Here is a 19,228-nt window from a genome sequence, read left to right as displayed (position 1 = left end):
AAAGAATTGTAACTTTTTAAACTCACCCTCAAAGGAGTATTGGTTTCTCTGCTGCACACGGATCTTCGGTTGCTGTAGGAATCTGCAGATGTGAGGGATTTACATTGTTAAGAAGTCGATTTAACACAGCCACACAGTTTGGTGCTTTCCCCCTCTGCAGCCTCTACTATTTTACACGGTGCCGGGACAAGAGAGGATTACATATGAACTGGCTTGGTTACTCTCCTGCTTTCCTGTCTATGATGTCACATCCTGAGACAGCCCCCTCTTCACATCTGTTGATCTTCTTTGCGTGAACTTTCTTTTCTTTGAAATAAAAATTTCTTTAAAAGGGTTGTTTCCTGGTTTTGCACATTTCCGTCGATAGGAAATGAATGTCAAAGAATTAGGAGGAATGGTGTTGTTTCATTAAGTATGTCAGTCTAAGTATTTTATATTTGAAATAACAACTGTTCTTAAAATTAAAGTCATTTCCATCCACTTTAAATGCAATGTGTCAGAACAGGCATGTCAGAGCAATGGTGGGTTAGGAACCACACCCATTGCAAGTCTAGTTTTCTCATTTGTTGTACAGAATAGTCAGCACTTGGAACCTCATACATAATCAGACACTAAACAGATCAATCTGTCAGAAACTATAGTGGCAAATGGAACGCTTTAGTTTAGTTTAGAGATACAGCATGGAAACAGACCCTTCAGTCCACTGACACCACGCCGACCTTCGATAACGCATTCAGACTAGTTCTATGTTATTACACTAAGGGGGATTTTAGAGGAATTTTACTAAATTAATGGGACACATTAAGGGGGATTTATTTACAGAAGTAAAGAAACAGATCCTTCCGCATCGACCTTCAATCATGCATTCAGGCTAGTTCTATGTAATCATACTTTAAGGGAACTTTCTTTACAGAGACCAATTAACTAACAAACTTACACTTCTTTAGAATGTGGGAGGAAACCGGAGCACCCACAGGAAACAGAGGTCACAGTGAGAATGTGCAAACTTCTCACGGACAGCACCCAAAGTCAGGATTGAACCCAGATCTCTGGCACTGTGTGGCAGCGGCTTTACCAGTAGCGCCAATGTGCAGCCTCTACTAGCGGCTTTACTCTTACCAGTTGCGCCACTGAGCGATCCCTAAGTGACTGTTTCTTTCCCTCCAAATGTCCATAGCAGATTTTGCCCTTGTACGCTCATCAATGAGATCATATTGACTGAATACTGTTTCTAATGCAATCACGCAAATTTTTTTCTAAGACAATTGTGTCTACTTTGCTATTCAAATGATAGATTTAAATAACATGTAAAACGTCTAAAAATATCTATTTTGCAATAATAACTGGCCCAGAAACCATTGAAGATTGCTTGTGGAACTGACAGTCACTTTGGGATCTCTGCCAATGAAAAGCGTAATGAGGAACTTATAAAACTTTGCGTGTCATTTAGCTCTTCTCCACTAGCTGCACTGTTCTGGAGTATTGTCCTTCTCAAGGGAAATTTCTTGATGATTAAAAATAAATGTCAGGCACTTATAAACTAATCTCATTGTAAAACACTCCAAAATATATACTTTGTTTGGCAAGGTCTGGATGATTTCGTAATGGTGTAAAGTGCCAAATTTATTGCTTACTAAATTGCTAGGGCAAATAGAGAGAATCTCTTCTTCAGCTTTAGTTTTAGTTTAAGAAAAATTGTGTGGATGACAATGCCTTTTGGCCCACTGAGTATGTTTTGAGCATCGACCACTCATTCTATCCTACACATGGGGCAATTTGCAGAAGCCAATTAACCCACAAACCTGCACGTCTTCTGGGATGTGGGAGAAAATTGGAGCACCCGGAGAAAACCAACGGCGTCACAAAGAGAACGTACAGACTCCGTACAGTCAGGATCAAAACCCATACATTGTCAGTCCAGAATAATGGGGGCAGGAAATAATCTCCAACTCCATTTCCAAAATGCGATGAAAGTTTAATCAAGGAATGATACAATTAGCCCACCGTGTTCTGCCAGGTGTTTGAAAGAGCTATTTAATCAGTCTGAGTCCGAGCCTGGTAACCTTTCCCCATTCATTATTTATCCAATTACAATTTGAAAGTTAATATTGAATCTGTTTCTGCAAACTTTCAGGCAATTCATTACATAAATATCTTTCCCTTTTGTTGACCTCATTTCTTTTGTTATCATCTTAGAATTCTGCCTTCCTGTACCATATCTGCAAACTCATAAAGTGAGCCAACACTAAGCCATTTCAGGCTGCAACCTTTAGTTCATAAACTTTAAATGGCATGCAGGCAGCATCTTAAAACCAAGTGTATTTGCGTTAATTAGAGCATGATCTCTGGACTGGAAAGGGGGGAATGAACACGATGATGTTGCCATTCAGCCCCCCCCGATCCAAAGTTTGCTTTGATCGTTTTCACAAATTCCGGGAGATTTTCGAACAAATTAAAGAGTGTCCATGTATGGTGGGATATGGCCATAAATCCACTTGGAACATTTGCTAAGGCATCCTTCCTTGTTAGATTAGTTTGTTGTCACACACACCAGGGTGCAATGCAATTCCTTGTTCTCATAAAGCTCACAAACCAAAAGTATGCAAACAGTAATGATAATCACAACAATAAATACAACAAGTAAATGGGAGAAAATAGAATAGCCAGGATGAAAGGTACTCTTAATGATTCTGCCGGCCTTCCTGAGACTATATACCATGAAAGTGGACTGGATAGAAGGATGTGACAAGCCTCTGATGGACTGGGCTGTGTTCACCACTTTTCACAGGGTCAGACAGTCTAGACCAGAGCAATTGCCATACCAAGCTGAGACAGCTCCCATCAGAATACTTCCTATAGAGGATCTGTAGAAGTCTGAGGGTGCGTTCCGAATCCTCTCAGACGCCTAAGGAAATAAATAAAATGAAAGGCATCCTTGATCACCACATCAGTGTGAAGGGACCAAGTTGGGTCGCTGGTGACATGGATGCCTAAGAAGTTGAAGCCACCAACCATCTCTGCAGCACCTCTGCTGATGAGGACAGTGTTGTGTTCACCCACTGACTTCCTTAGATCAGCAATTAATTTACTCTTCTTGCTGACATTAAGGGTTAGGTTACTGTCCTGACACAAGCCCTGGAGGGTCAGCATTGTTGAGTTACTAGTCTCATTAATTTTCTTCATTACTTTGTCAAAGAACCCAATCTGGGTAGTCAAACATGGTTTACCTGAATGCTGTACAAGGCTGGAACAAGAACAACATTTCAGAGGCACCTGGCTAGGTACATAAATGAGAAAGGCATAGAGGATATGAAATTAATGTAGGCAAGTGGGATTAGCATATTATATTATGCATAGGCCCAACTCGCCTATGCATAATGTCTAGCATAGGCGAGTTGGGCCAAGGGATTCGTTTCCATGCTGTACTATGGCTTTATTCCTTTTCCATTTATAAATTTTAATATTCACCTGCTGAGTAACAGAGATAGAAAGAGACAGATAGAGGCAGACAGACCGTTTGTCAGGGGATATAGTTAACAGAAATTAATGGCAACAAGCAAACACTGAGGAAGGATCCCAACCCGAAACATCACCTAACCTTGTTTTCCAAAGAAGCTGCCTGACCCACTGAAGTACTCCGGCACTTTGTGTCTTTTTTTTGTAAACCAGCACCTGCAGCTCCTTGTTCCAAGCAAACACTATTTTTGATGTATTTGTATTATATCCTGTATTGATATCACAGAGGCACTAATATTTCATTGATACTAAAAGCAATATTTAGTAATTGAACACATCTGTTTCAAAAGAGGCTGCTATTGATTACATGGAAATTGTGATGTTTACACTCACTGGACATAATTAGTCCCTGAACTAATTGCCGAATCCATACAAACAGATTACAATGAAATTATAGCAAGAACAGTCACAGTGTTCAACGTGAATATACTGTAGATATCTATTTATTCAGTACATTCAGTATATTCAGACATCAGCTGTGACATGACAATGATTTGTTCTGGGATGCTTGTCCAAATGTACAGGGAACATTGAAGGTCACATTGAGACCAATGTGATGTAGAAACAAGGAACTGTGTATGAAATGAAAGGTTGAGGTAACAGGAAACCACATCAATACCTTTTAAAAACACTTCAAAACTCTAAGCCAGGAAACACTGAGGAGATAAGGATATGGGGAACAATAGATGAATGCACTGCATGTGACTGTGCAATGTAACGGGTGACAATGTATCAAAATCAATGGAAAGCAAAGACTGTTTCTGTACACATGCTAGTTGAGGATGTGTTTGGGTATGGTAATACTGCACTGGACTGTATGTAAGAACAATAATTTCACTATGGCCAAACAATGTTTATGAATCAAGATACCCAGCATAAATGTGATATGGAAGCAACAAGAAGGGCCTCCTGTTTCAAAGTTATGCTTAAGGCTTCAGAAGGTTGCAGGCAGCTTCATGTTCCCTTTTTTGCACCAAAATTGCCATTGCCACATCTGATGTGCTGTCACACCTTATTAATGAATTCAATATGTTTGAAACATATTCTGATTCTTGAGATCCTTCCGCATGATCTTCCCTGCGTATATGCTAACATTGAAATCTAACCAAGGCTTCCCATTCCCATACTGACCTTTCTGTCCTGGGCCTCATCCACTGTCAGAGTGAGGTCACACACAAATTGGAGGAGCAGCACCTCATATTTTGCTTCGGCAACTTACAACATCAATATGAATATTTATTTCTCTAATTTCAAGTTACTCCTGCATTCCTTTCCCTCCCCCCATCTCTCTCCCAACTCCCCCCCCCCCCCCCCCCCCACATACCCCAACCCCTCACACCCCACACCCTCACTGTAGTCAACCTACTAGTTCCACTGTTCGCATCCTTGTATCGCTATCGTTAGCACATCTTCCCCAGCCAGCATTTGGGCCATTATGGATTCCGCCCTTCCAGAGGTCATCTGTTGTCGGCCTTGTTTTGTTGTGCCCTTATCCATCTTTCTATCTGAGAAGGGTTCCATCACTTAATCCTTTTCTTCAGAGATGCTGCCCGACCCGAGTTGCTCCAACATGTTGTGTCTAAAGGCTTCTAATAAAGGCTGCTCCAGTCTCTGAGTAACTCTTCACCCACAGCTCATCAAACACTTACAACCTAATTCCTATTCCAAAATGCGTACCATGCAGATCTAAGATCTCAGTTGACATTCCTGATATTATTTTTAGAATAGATGGCTTAAAAATGCTCTGATTGCGGCATAGCAAGCAGAAAGAATGGCAAATGTGGTGTTTGGTGCTCCAGCCTTCATTGGTCGGGGATTATAAGAGTTAGGAAGGATGTGGGGGCTTTGAGAGGGAGCAGAAGCGTTTTATCAGAATGCTAAATAATGAAACAAAGTGTTGACATAACTCAGTGGGTCAGGCAGCACCTCCAGAGAACATGGATAGGTGATATTACACGCGGGGCCCAGAGGATGGTGGGTGCCTGGAATGCTCTGCCACGAGTGGTGGTAGAGGCAGATATGATGGTGGCATTTCAGAGGTCCCAACCTGTAACAACACCATGTTCTCCAGCGATGCTGCCCAACTCACTGAGTTACTCCACTTTGTGCCTATTTTTAAAACCGGAATCTTAAGTTCCTTGGTTCTACTTTTATCAGCATGCTACCTAGTTTAGAAGGCATTAGGTATGAGGAAAGGCTGAACAAACTTGGATTGTTTTCTCTGGAGCATCGGAGGCTGAGGGGAGGCCTGATAGCAGTATATAAAATTATGAGAGGTATAGATAGGGTATACATTCAGAACCTTTTTCCAGGGTGAAAATGCTAAAGACTAGAGATCATATCTTTAAGGTTATGGAGGCAATATTTGAAGGATTTGTCATAGTCATAGAGTGATATCATGTGGAAACAGACCCTTCAGCCCAGCTACGCTAGTCCCACCTGCCTGCGTTTGGTTCACACCGTCCTATCCATGTACCTGTCTAACTGTTTCTTAAACATTGGGATAGTCCCAGCCTCAACTACCTCCTCTGGCAGCTTGTTCCACACACCCACCACCCTTTGTGTGAAAAAGCTACCCCTCAGATTCCTATTACATTTTTTTCTCCTTCATCTTAAACTTATGTCCTCAGGTCCTTAATTCCCCTACTCTGGGTAAGAGACTCTGTGTATCTACCCAATCTATTTATCTCATGATTTTATACACTTCTGAATTTGTGTAGGGAAAGTTTTTTTACACAGAGGATGGTGAGTGGCTAGAATGCTCTGCCAGGGCTAGCGCTAGAGGCAGATACAATGGTGGCGTTTCAGAGGCACATAGATTAGCAGGAATTAAAGGGATATAGATCGTCTGTGGGGAAGGAGATTAGTTTAACCTGACATCATATTTGGCATGGACATCGTGGTCTGAAGATCCAGTTCCAGTGCTGTTCAATGTTAAAATGTTTAGACCACATCCTTTGCTTTTCTTGGTGGAATTGTCATGAATAATACTTTAGACTTTACTTTAGAGATACAGTGTGGAAACAGGTCCTTCGGCCCACTGAATCTGCACTGACCAGCGATTCCCCTGTGCACTAACACTAACCTACACACACTGAGGACAATTTTACAACTTGCTGAAGCCAATAAACCTATAAACCTGCACGTCCTTGTTGTGTGGGAGGAAACCAGAGCTCCCGGAGGTAACTCATGCGGCCACAGGGCGAACGTAAAAAATCCGTACAGACAGCATCATGGTCAGATTCAGACCCGGGTGGCTGGCGCTGTAAGACAGCAACCGTACCGTAACACCACTGTGCTGCCCTAATAATCATTTGTTGCTTTAACAATGCAGCCATCCTCCTCAATAAAAGCCTCACTGCAAATTCTTCATTTTTTATTCTTCTTCGCGGTGCACCTGCTTCTGTCAAACCCTCAACAATGACGAGGCGTCAAGGGCCGGAATTAATACAAATATAATGAAATACTTGTTTCCGCAGTAGCTTGAGCACAGTTCTGGGCTAATTTGAGGCTAATTATAGCTTGCATTACGCTGTGACCGGATGTTCAGATGGATTGTTTCATTGATTTAAAATTGCTTATCATGAATGCTTCCCGCTGCAACGTGTTTCCTTCCTGTGTTGGGTCTGGTTTGAGAATTGCACATTTACCAATTCACAGCTCTTTTGAACCTTTGAATGAATTCACAATCAAATTGGAAAATCTTTCCTGAGGATATATGAATTATGCAGTGACCCTGGCATCTAAGCTAAACTATTAACCGCAGACTTGTTAAATTCAAATAATCATTGAAATTACAAATGTATTTTTGCCAATATTTTTGCTAACTCATTGCATGCTAATGTGGTAAATGTGAAACTAACTATATCAACATGGATAAAAATGGGAAAAAATGCTGATGTAAGTCTTACAGCAGTACAGCAAATAGCTGTTTTCATATAGCACCTGTAACGTTGTGAAGTGACCCACATGCTCCACAGCTTAATTAGACAAGTTTTCCCCCAAAGCCACAGAAAGCACATGTGATTAAATATGTCAAAGAAAAAGGTTATAAGATGATACTGAGAAGAATGGGGCAGCACAACAGCACAGCTGGTAGAGGTACTGCCTCACAGCAGCAGAGACCCGGGTTCGATCCTGACCTCAGATGTTGTCTGTGTGGCGTTTGCACAGTTTCCTCCGGGTGCTCCGGTTTTCTCCCATATCCCAAAGGTGTGCAGGGTTATACGCCTCTGCAAATTGCCCCGTGTGAGGGGAGTGGACGCGAAAGTCGGGTAACATGGAACTAGTTTGAAACGGTGGTCGATGATTGGCATGCACTCGGTGGGCCAAAGGGCCGGTTTCCATGCTGTATTTCTGAAGTAAACTCTCTAAACTAATTTCAGATGCTTAAGGGTTAGCTACTCGAAGACATTGTCACTGAAGATATGGCTGTAGTAATAGGCAATAGACAAGAGGCCATGTGTGGAATAATGTAAAATTTACAGAAGACTGGAGGCCTGGAGAATGTTAGCGGAAGTGGGGATAAGACCATGAAAATATTTTAACATATATATGACAAACTTATACGTACTTCAAACAAGGAACTGCAGATGCTGGTTTATACCAAAGATAGACACAAAATGCTGGAGTAACTCGGCAGGTCAGGCAGCAGCATTTTTGGAGAAAATGGACAGGTGACGTTTTGGGTCAGGACCCTTTTTCAGTAGTTAATGCAGTGGCATTTCTGTGATTATAAATTACAGAGTACATGGGATGTCAGGTCATGTGGGACAGAGTGTTGAAGGTTGACAGAAAATGGAAAATGCAAAGACAAGAGGAGTTTTGGAATGATCAGTTATTTAGTTATAATTTAAGATATCTCTTTTATCATCCAACAAATGGTCTACCCAATCTAAAGGACATTGAAATGCCTTTGAATTGCCCAGTTGCACGAAAACAACTTTGTAATAGCAAGCACAACACAATTAATTTTAGGTAAGATGAAAACAAGATCAGCCCAATAAAAAACAAAATGATAAAGTAAAGAAATAGTTGATGTTAAGGCTGGCACAAGGGAAAATAAATTGAAAATATTTCCTGATGAACAAAGAACTAAAACAGCAATTGGATATTTAAAATTTGATTGACCACAGAAGACAGAGGATAGTGTGGAGACTGCTTCTTTGAATGGAGGTCTGTGGCCAGTGTTGTTCTGTAAGGGTCAGCACTGCGACCTTAGTTGCTTATGATATACAGAGATAATCTCGATGTTATACCAGTGAATAACATGGTGAATATGATAATAGAAGCAGCAATCAAAGAAAACATATAAATATACTGAAAATGGGTAGGGTGAAATAACTCATAAAGCACTTCAAATTAGGAACGGTAAAACTCATGGTCGAAATGGATGGACCCATACATAGTAAAAAAGTTAAAAATATAACAAGGACATAATAAAATTCCAAAAAACTAATTGGAGAAATAAACAACATTTGGGTTTTTGTAGACATAAAATACAATTCATATACAAAATGAGGAAAGAACTAGTTCAGAGAATTAGAAACCAATTAGCTTAATGATAGGCAAGGGAAAGATAATGTAATTCTAAATCAAATATTTAATAGATAAAGTGCCTGTCCCACTCTACGAGGTAATTCAAGGGCTCTCCCGAGTGTAAAAAAAAATCAAACTCGTGGTAAGCACGTAGAATGTACGTAGCAGGTACATCGGAGCTCGGGACATCTCTTAGCGGCTTGTAACGCTAACGGCAGGTACTGGGGAAACGCGGTAAGCTCGTGAAGACTAGTGAAGATTTTTCAACATGTTGAAATTTGTCCACGAGAGCCCCAAGTATCTACGAGCGGCTATTACCGTAATTCTCCGAGTTCGAATGAGGGGAAACTCGGGAGAACACTTGAATTAGCTCCTACAGTGGGGCAGGCCCTTTACGGTAATAGCCGCTCGTAGGTACTCGGGGCTCTCGTAGACATTTTTCAACATGTTGAAAAAACTTCATGTGCTTACTGCGTTTCCTGAGTACCTGCCGTTAGCATTACAAGCCGCTAAGAGACATTCCGTGCTCCGTCGTACCCGCAACGTTCATTCTACGTACTTACCACGAGTTTGATTTTTGTTTTAAACTCGGGAGAGCTCTTTGGTAAACTCGTATGGGGGGACAGGCCCTTAAACATCCAGAAACAGTATATATAGCAAAAACAAATTCATAAAGGGAGGGATAAAAAAAAAATATAAAAAAAGAATGAGACCATGCTTGGCCCCGAATTGAATCTTCTGAAATCGTAACAGGAGAGATAGACTAGAATGGTGGAATAGACCTAATATATTTGGATTCTAAAAAAACCTTTAATAATCGTAAAACAACTGCTGGAGGAAGTCAGTGACCAAGAAATTGCTGGATGGTTGCTCGGATTCACTACTATCCGCCAGGGAAGGAAATCTGGCATCATAAATCATCATCTTTTCCACAAGCAGATCCAGATACAGGGCAATCAACGTGCTGGAGAAACTCAGCGGGTGCAGCAGCATCTATGGTGACAAAAGTGCTGGAAAAACTCAGCGGGTGCGACAAAAGTGCTGGAGATACAGGGCAATGGTTTAGGTATAATTGCTATGGGAAATGAGCCAGCAAGCCAATCAGTTCAGTGAGTGGTTATGGATGGGCAACAAACACTGGCCTCATCAGTGGCATCCATATTCCAAGAACAAATATTTTATTTGATAAACAGGCAATTAGCATTGATTCATTCAGGATAAGTACATGAGGCATAAATAATGGAAGAATGTGTTTCTGGGCTCATGCGAAGATGTGGGAGCAGGCTATTGCACAGCATGAAATTTGGCAAGTTTCCATTACGCCAAATGGATTATTTCAATGCTTTCAACACATCATATTGTGTTTCTACTTAACTACTTAATTTTCATCCTTGGATTTGGAAGTTTTTAAAAGGTTGTTTTTTAAAACCATTGCTTTATTTAGGAGGTAAATTCTAAAAGTGAATCACTAGATTGATTCATATGAACACTTTGAGAACTCTTCATCGTAAAAGGAGATTGAAGTATTCTATGCCAAACCAGGGTAATATTCAGCCAATGGAAGTTGAAATATAGCCCTTTGCTGTTGACTGTTTTATTTCTCATTTCCCTCAATCACTTTGTCTGTCTTATGGATGTACATTTCTCTGCAGATATTGCTGATTTTATCATTTCCCACTGTTTCCACAGGCAATTTGTATCAATATTTACCATTAAAGGATCTGTTCACCTTCTCTCCATCGAGCTGGTATCTGTATCCTCTTGTTAAGATACCAGATATATTTCATGATGTTTTGATTAGTGTTTGCCATGCTGATTGCCCTAATTTATATTCCTAGAATTTTCAGTTTTTTGTCTATTGCCCACACGGCTATAGACAAAAAACAGAACATTCTGGGAATATAAAGTAGGGCAATCAGCGTGGCAAACACTATTCAAAACATCATTAAATCTCTCTGGTCATTTCCTTTTATCTGGAACAAGCACGCAAGAAATCTTCAGGCAAATAAATTAAGTAGAAGGGTGATAAACTGGACAGCTCATGAAGACATACACAAAGATCACAACCTGGGGCAGATGGCTTTATTCTAATTTATGTGATTGCACCTTGCATTCAGTGTTAACTATACCCATTCAGTTATTGTATGCCTCACCAGTGAGTGTTTAGCATACTACACAACTTAACAGGAGCCAGGAGTTCTTAAATAGGGGTACATTAAACAAACCATTGTGACCTGTAAACATTGAAGAATACATTCTGTGCAAAATACAAAGTGCTGGAGGAACTCCGCAATTCGGGCAATGTCTGTGGGTTTGGACCATTTCTGTGTGTGTTTTTCCTTTCCATTGGAAGCCTTGATCCTGGAGACAGGAGAAAAGGGAGAACTACACAAGTCACGGGAAGTGCGGGAAGAAAGCTGGAAGATAGGAGGAGCAGGACAAAGGACACATGATCCCACCACCAGTCACACCTTCCCATCTCCACCCTTTTCCGCCTTCAACAGAGACCGCTTTTTTCACAACTCCTTGGTTCACTCATCCCTTCCCACCCAAACCACCTCTCCCTGGGTATTTAACTCTGGGCAGGAAATGTAGCACCTGTCCCTACACCTCCTCCCTTGCCTCCTAACCTCAAAGATGTGTTCACCCTCTCGCTTCCTTAGGTCAATCACCTCTTTCGTCTTGCTGACGTTCAGGGCTAGGTTATTGGCCTGACATCACAACACTAGGTCTTGATCTCTTGCCTTTACTCTGTTTCATCGTTGTCGTAGATATGGCCAACAACAGTGACATCATTGGCAAAGTTAAAGATCAAGCTGGCCATAGTCTTGGCCATAGTCACACGTCTACAGAGAGTAGAGCAAGGGATGAGGCACACAACCCTGAGGGGCACCAGTGCAGAGAGTCAGTGTGGAGAATATGCTATGGCCAATTCTGAATCTATCTTCAAATCCCAATGTTGCAGCTGCACCACTGATTCCTCACCCACTTCTCAATCGCTTCACCACAGCCTACTAGTCTTCCTCAGTCACAAAAACAGTACTCATACCCAATTCATATACTTTATCTCATCTTCACACTTGGCATTTCCGCAAACTTCACACACGCATTTCACAGCTTGTAAAAACTGCCAATGATTTAACTACGACAGGCAGATCGCTCAAAATCATTGCACAGTACACACTTCTCTCATCACCACAGAACAGCTGAGACAGCAGCAGCTCATGGGCTCAAGGCACAGCTGCATAACCTCATACACAATGCTGATAGTGAAACAATTGATTTATGACAGAAACTATTCAAATGCATTCCTGGTGCTCAGAACCCGGACCTCCCATAATTTCCCCCGCCTCCCACAAGCAAATGATAGAAACATAGAAAATAGGTACAGGAGGAGACCATTTGGCCCTTCGAGCCAGCACCGCCATTCATTGTGATCATGGCTGATCATCCACAATCAGTAACCCATGCTTGCCTTCTCCCCATACCCCCTTGATTCCGCTAGCCCTTAGAGCTCTATCTAACTCTCTTTTAAATTCATCCAGTGAATTGGCCTCCACTGCCTTCTGTGGCAGAGAATTCCACAAATTCACAACTCTCTGGGTGAAAAAGTTTTTTCTCATCTCAGTTTTAAATGGCCTTTTCTTTATTCTTAGACTGTGGCCCCTGGTTCTGGACTTCCCCCAACGTTGGGAACATTTTTCCTGCATCTAGCTTGTCCAGTCCTTTTATAATTTTATACATGTCTATAAGACTCCCTCTTATCCTTCTAAATTCCAGTGAATACAAGCCCAGTCTTTCCAATCTTTCCTCATATGACAGTCCAGCCGTCCCGGGGATTAACCTCGTGAACCCACGCTGCATTTTTTCAATAGCAAGGATGTCCTTCCTCAAATTAGGAGACCAAAACTGGACACAATATTCCATATGAGGTCTCACCAGGGCCCTGTACAACTACAGAAGGACCTCTATACTCCTATACTCAAATCCTCTCGTTATGAAGGCCAACATGCCATTAGCTTTCTTCACTGCCTGCTGTACCTGCATGTTTACTTTCAGCGACCGGTCTACAAGGACGCCCAGGTCTCGTTGCACTTCCCTTTTTCCTAATCGGACACCATTGAGATAATAATCTGCCTCCTTGTTCTTGCCACCAAAGTCGATAACCTCACATTTATCTACATTATACTGCATCTGCCATGCATCTGCCCACTCACTCAACCTGTCTAAGTCTGTTACTTTTAATTCCATCATCTAAATCATTAATGTACATTGTAAATTGTTGCGGCTCCAGCGCCGAGCCTTGCGGCACTGCACTCCTTTGCCTGCCATTCTGATAGGGACCCGTTTATTCCTACTCTTTATTTCCTGTCTGCCAACCAATTCCCTATCCATGTCAATACCCTACCACCAATAGCCTGTGCTCTAATTTTGCCAACTAATCTCCTGTGTGGACCTTATCAAAGGCGTTCTGAAAGTCCAGATACACTACATCCACTGGCTTTCATCCATTTTACTTGTCACATCCTCAAAAAATTCCAGAAGGTTAGTCAAGCAGGATTTCCCCTTCATAAATCCATGCTGACTTGGACCAACCTTTTACTGCTATCCAAATGCGTGTTATTACTTCTTTAATAATTGACTCCAGCATCTTCCCCACCACCGATGTCAGGCTAACTGGTCTATAATTTCACGTTTTCTCTCTCGCTCCTTTCTTGAAAAGTGGGATAACATTAGCTATCTTCCAATCCACAGGAACTGATCCTGAATCTATAGAACGTTGGAAAATGATCACCAATGCGTCAACAATTTCTAGAGCCACCTCCTCGAGTACCCTGAGATGCAGACCATCAGGCCCTGGGGATTTATCAGCCTTCAGTCCCATAAGTCTACTCAATACTATTTCTTGTCTAAAGCAAATTTACTTCAGTTCCTGTCTCCCTAGATCCTCTGTCCTCTAGTACATCTGGGAGATTGTTTGTGTCATCCTTTGTGAAGACAGAACCAAAGTACCTGTTCAATTCTTCTGCCCTTTCCTTGTTCCCCATAATAGTTTCACCTGTTTCTGCCTTTGAGGACCCACATTTGTCTTTACTAATATTGTTCTCTTAACATACCTAAGGAAGCTTTTACTTTCCCTCTATATATTCTTGGCCAGCTTATCTTCGTACTTCATCTTTTCAGCCCATATTGCCCTTTTTGTTGCCTTCTTTGAATGTCCTTTGAATGTTCCCCAATCCTCTGGCTTCCCGCTACTCTTTGCTATGTTATACACCTTTTCTTTTAGTTTTATTCCATCCCTAACTTCCCTTGGAATCTTTCTATCCCTAAAATTTAGCAAACCTGATGTAAGCACGCGAGAAGTAGTATTGGGTAGACTGATGGGACTGAAGGCTGATAAATCCCCAGGGCCTGATGGTCTGCATCCCAGGGTACTCAAGGAGGTGGCTCTAGAAATCGTTGATGCATTTCTTCATTCTCCATCGAGCCACCAGTCATTATAAGTCCAAGCATATGCATTTCTCTTTTCAATTGGCCAAGAGTTGCCATCTAGTCAAGTGATTACAAGAGCAAGACTGAAAATGAAGAAATATCATCACTAAATTTCACTGCAATCATCCGAGACTGTGGATCCTCTCTAGATCTTACAAAAGAGATCAGCTCACGCTCAGGCACATGAGCACTAGGAACTGGAGTGGGTTATTATGCCTCTCGAGGCTGATCAGTGATTCAATTAAATCAGGATTGTAACTTATCTTGTGGCATTTCTCCCCTAGGTCTTAATAAGTGGTTGTCAAATAACTCTCTCAGTCGCAGGTTTTAAATTAACCATTAACCTAAGCACAGTTGCTGTTTCAAACTTGCAAAACAATTGCAGAACTTCAAACTTTTACCAGTGTTTGACCACACTATCTGCTTTCTGGAGAAGCTTAGCTCTAACCTTTAGGCAGTGAGCTGCAGCATTTAGCTTCCCCACCGGTGGCCATGAGTGGTTTGCAGCCAAGGGAGGGTGTAGAGGGTATAAAGGGTTACAGACAAGGACACAATGAGAACCTAGATATGTCAGGCTATGCATGTGTAAGTTCCAGATAATTCTTGGTGTATCAATGGGCCTACCAGTCAGGCTTCATGCAATATCAAGTGGTGTAAAAGAGTAAAGCATTAACCTCGTACAAAGCTTGAAGGGCATCGATGACCCTGGCAACTAAGGAAGTGGGTAACTACACGCTCAGCCTGAGAGTCTGATGTGGGAATGGGGAAGTGGGGTTGGGTTTACTGGTATTGCTGTTGGAGGAGCTATTCATGAAAAACATGAACAGTAGTGGTATGTTCAGGTTGCTTTCTCCTTTCCTCCAGCTGGCCACTCGCGTGCCATGTAGCAGCTGCCAAGGTTGTTTAATATTAAGCCCACCACAAATATGGCCACCTACCCAGCTACTGTGGTGGTCAATCAGGCCATTCCTGGCAATGGTTTGCTCATTAATATTTCGTGGCACCATCCATAGGTTCATTGTATGCATTCGTCCCACATATCTTGACCCACTAGAATATCAGCCATGTTTTTGTCATAGTGGCTCAAATCTTGATGCACGGCAAATTTCTACAGATCCAAATGCACCATGTAAATAATTATGTACAGGCAAAGCCCCATGCATTCTCCATTCATTGTTCTTGGATAAGAGATGCAATGCCCAGTCCATCACCGGCTCTGACCTCCCCACCATCGAAGGGATTTATCGGAGTCGCTGCCTCAAAAAAGCAGCCAGCATTACAGACCCACACCATCCTGGCCACACATTCATTTCACCATTGCCATAGCGAAGAAGGTACAGGAGCCTGAAAACTGTAACGTCCAGGTTCAGAAACAGCTTCTTCCCTTCAGCCATCAGGCTATTAAACATGACAACAAATAAGCTCTGAACTACAACAGACTATTATTATTGCACTATAAAAATTTTTTGAGTATACGTGTGTATGTATATATAGACCATACTGAACTTTTTTTTTCTCTCGTATGTGTACTGTGTTTACATATTCTGCTGTGCTGCAGCAAGTAAGAATTTCATTGCTCTATCTGGGACATATGACAATAAAACATTCTTGACTTGATTATTGTCACAACCTGTACACATGCAGTGGAGGTCGACTGCGCCCCCACCTAGTGGTATCCAGTGCAAATTTACTTGCCCATATCACAGAGATCAGTTAGAACTGTATCTGTTGCACCCTAAATACAAGGTGCGAGTTTGATGTTACTTTCAGGAAATACGGTGCATTGTTAAAAAATCTCTAGCAGAGAAATTGCACCCCCCCCGGTTTAAAAACATGAACATTGTTTTCATCAGACCGTAGTGTAGTTTCTGTTTTTGAAAATAAAATGAGATGACTGCACAAATACCTAGAAACATCTACACTTCAAAATAATATAAATGATACCTCATCTAAATAGGGGAGAGCAGTCACCAACTAGAAAATTATATTGATAAATTGGCAGTGAAATGGCACATGCAATTTAATTCAGAGATGTTGGGATGATGTATGTTTGGGAGGATATACATTATGCATGATAGAACACCCGAGGAAGTACCAGGTGGTATTCATGTCCAAGCATCCTTGAAGACAGCAACTTAAGTAGTTAAGGTCCACCAGGATATTCCCTGGGATGGAACATTTCAGCAGAAGAGAGAGACTGGAAAGACTTGGTTTGTTTTCCTTCAAATGATGGGGGCCAAGGAGGCAACCTCTTTAGAGCCATATGGATTGGGTAGACAATGAAAGAGATTCATATAATCCAGAGGCATAGCTTTAATAAGATAAAGGGTAGAAGATTTGTTGAGGTTTTGAGAGGAATTTATTTTCACCCAGTGTGTTTGAAATCTGGAACACACTGAGGGATTGATGAAAGCAGATGAGAATTGTGAGATTCAAGTACTTAGATGAACTCTTGACATGCTGTAACAAAAAAGGCTACACATTGAGTGCTGAGAAATTGAATTAGTATAGAATGGCCTGCAAGGATTCAGTGGACCAAAGGGCCTATTTCTGTGCTGTATAGTTCTATGTTACCTAAAATGATATTTGCAAGATATGAGTTTCCGAATGAAACATATCTGAATGTTTTATGGGCCTGCCACTCTTTTAAACCCGATGTGAGGATAATGTGTTCAAATTATTTTGACTTTCAATTTGACCAGCCACTTTCATCCCTGGCTTCAGTGCTAGCAGTTAGCCAAAATGAATATAGAGCAAAATGACATTAATAGTCTTTTACTGAATTAAATAACTTTCATAATAGTTTTTTTTTAATAATAATAAAACACATGACTTTTCTATTGGCAAATGTCCACTTGCTGATTGCTAAAAATGAACTGATGAGTTTAATTTGCATGAGATTTCATGCATTTCTATATATTTCTCCCGGCTCCATGACAGATGTTTCTCTGACAGAGAAAGGATAACTGACAGGCATGTCACTCCAAATCCATTACTGTACTCCTTTTATCAGCTAATACAGCAGTAATATTGCTAAAGGGAGGATATTCTTTTAGGTAATTTATTGCCTTACTGGAAGGAGAAACATAGAGGTAGCATCTGATTAAATATTCACCAGGGTATTCTACCGAAACTGCAATACTCCTTACAAATTTATAATTAATTGAAAATAAGTGTAAACCCAAACTGCCATAGCTGTAATAGATACTAGCACTCAAAATTTCTTGAGGAGGCTTTGCAATCATTAGCAAGTGTAATTTAAAAATCCACTCCTTAAGAACAAAAGAACCTCAGGCAATATCCGTTTTAATCAGGAGGAAAAGGTTATTTATTAAAAGCTGGAAAAACAGTGTAATATTTCAAGAAGTTTTGGTAGGGAATGAGAGGGATGGACTTTTTGGGGGCCATCATATGAATCAAACTGTTGCTTATCGGTTGTAAAAAGCAAAAATCTCCATATTTTGACCAATTTTCGTTACATCTTGACATAGCACTTGCTAGTTTGATTATACCATTGAAAATAAGTTATCACAGAAATAAACTTACTGAATATTTGTCATTATACATTTGAATAAAACAATGTTAAGTTGTTTTACTTATATTAATGAGCTTTGAAAAGCAAGTAAATGTTATAACATTTGCCTATAGTTTCCTCAATATCAATAAACACCACATTTTTGCTTCCCACTCCCACCATGTTGCACTGCCATCGTCAACACCCCCCCCCCCCCCTTCCTATCACCCTGCTTCTTTCCCTTCCTTTGCTCACGCATATTCCATCCCTGGATACTCCAATCCCCCCTCCATCCCCCCATTACTCTCCTCTGTCCCCTTCCACCTACTTCCCTCACTGTGGCTTTACATTTCCCTCCTCCTCTCCACCCTTAAATCACCTTTCCATAAGGAATAGTAGAATTAGGCCATTCGGCCCATCAAGTCTACTCCGCAATTTCACCTCTTTGTCACATACACACCTTTCTGCCCATCAAACCCCACTTACCCATATTATCCTTCCAGCTTTCTTCTTCAGACTGGAGGAGGGTCCCAACCCAACTGGTTGTCTGTCCATTTCCTCCCTAGATGCTGCCACACCCGCTGTTCCTCCAGCACTTTGTGTTTTGTTCAAAATTCCAGCATGTAGTTTATCCTGTCGCCCTTTTGGCAGTACTTTCGTAGGTTTTTATATTTTTGCTTTGCTATTCTCGTGTGCATATGGTGACAGTGGTTGTCAACTAGTGGTCGAACAAATCGCATGACCACATTCTTCATTGACCATTTATGAAGGAGATTGACATAGAAGGATGTCAACACTGTGAAAGCTGAAGGCCATGTACCATTCTAACATCATCAAGTATTGCACAAAGTCTTCTGTGAAGTCAACCTAGAAAAATAATTCATAGGTCTTCAGGTATACACTATAGTTTGGATGTATTATAGTCTTTCCCACTGCTGTCTGTTAGCATTCTTTCATGCCAATATTTAACTTATTGCAAATGACATTGAAAGATAAAACGGTTTTCTCATTTGTTTATGGTATGATTTTTAATTCCTCCATAATTTAAATATAAAATCATTCAAAACTTTGCAAAATACAAGATACAAGATAGATTTATTCATCACATGTGCCAGATGGCACAGTGAAATGAAATTCCCATACAGCCATACAATAAAAAAAGGGACA

General features: G+C 41.1%; 1 protein-coding gene across 3 annotated transcripts in view; it reads right to left on the bottom strand.

Moving 5' to 3' along the window:
* The window catches only part of LOC129700823 (MOB kinase activator 3C-like), a 33,248-nt gene extending 32,515 nt beyond the window's left edge, over window positions 1-733 (bottom strand). For 2 of the 3 annotated variants that reach the window (XM_055641552.1, XM_055641553.1), the window contains exon 1: window positions 27-733. The gene's annotated coding sequence lies outside the window, so the exon portion shown is untranslated. The remainder of the gene's footprint in view (window positions 1-26) is intronic. The other variant, XM_055641551.1, reaches the window with a different exon arrangement.
* Window positions 734-19,228: the final 18,495 nt, after the last annotated feature.

Source organism: Leucoraja erinacea, chromosome 10 (assembly GCF_028641065.1).
Source record: "Leucoraja erinacea ecotype New England chromosome 10, Leri_hhj_1, whole genome shotgun sequence".
Taxonomy (NCBI): domain Eukaryota; kingdom Metazoa; phylum Chordata; class Chondrichthyes; order Rajiformes; family Rajidae; genus Leucoraja; species Leucoraja erinaceus.
The sequence above is the reverse complement of the archived record's forward strand: the minus strand, read 5'-3'. Positions and strand labels throughout refer to the sequence as shown.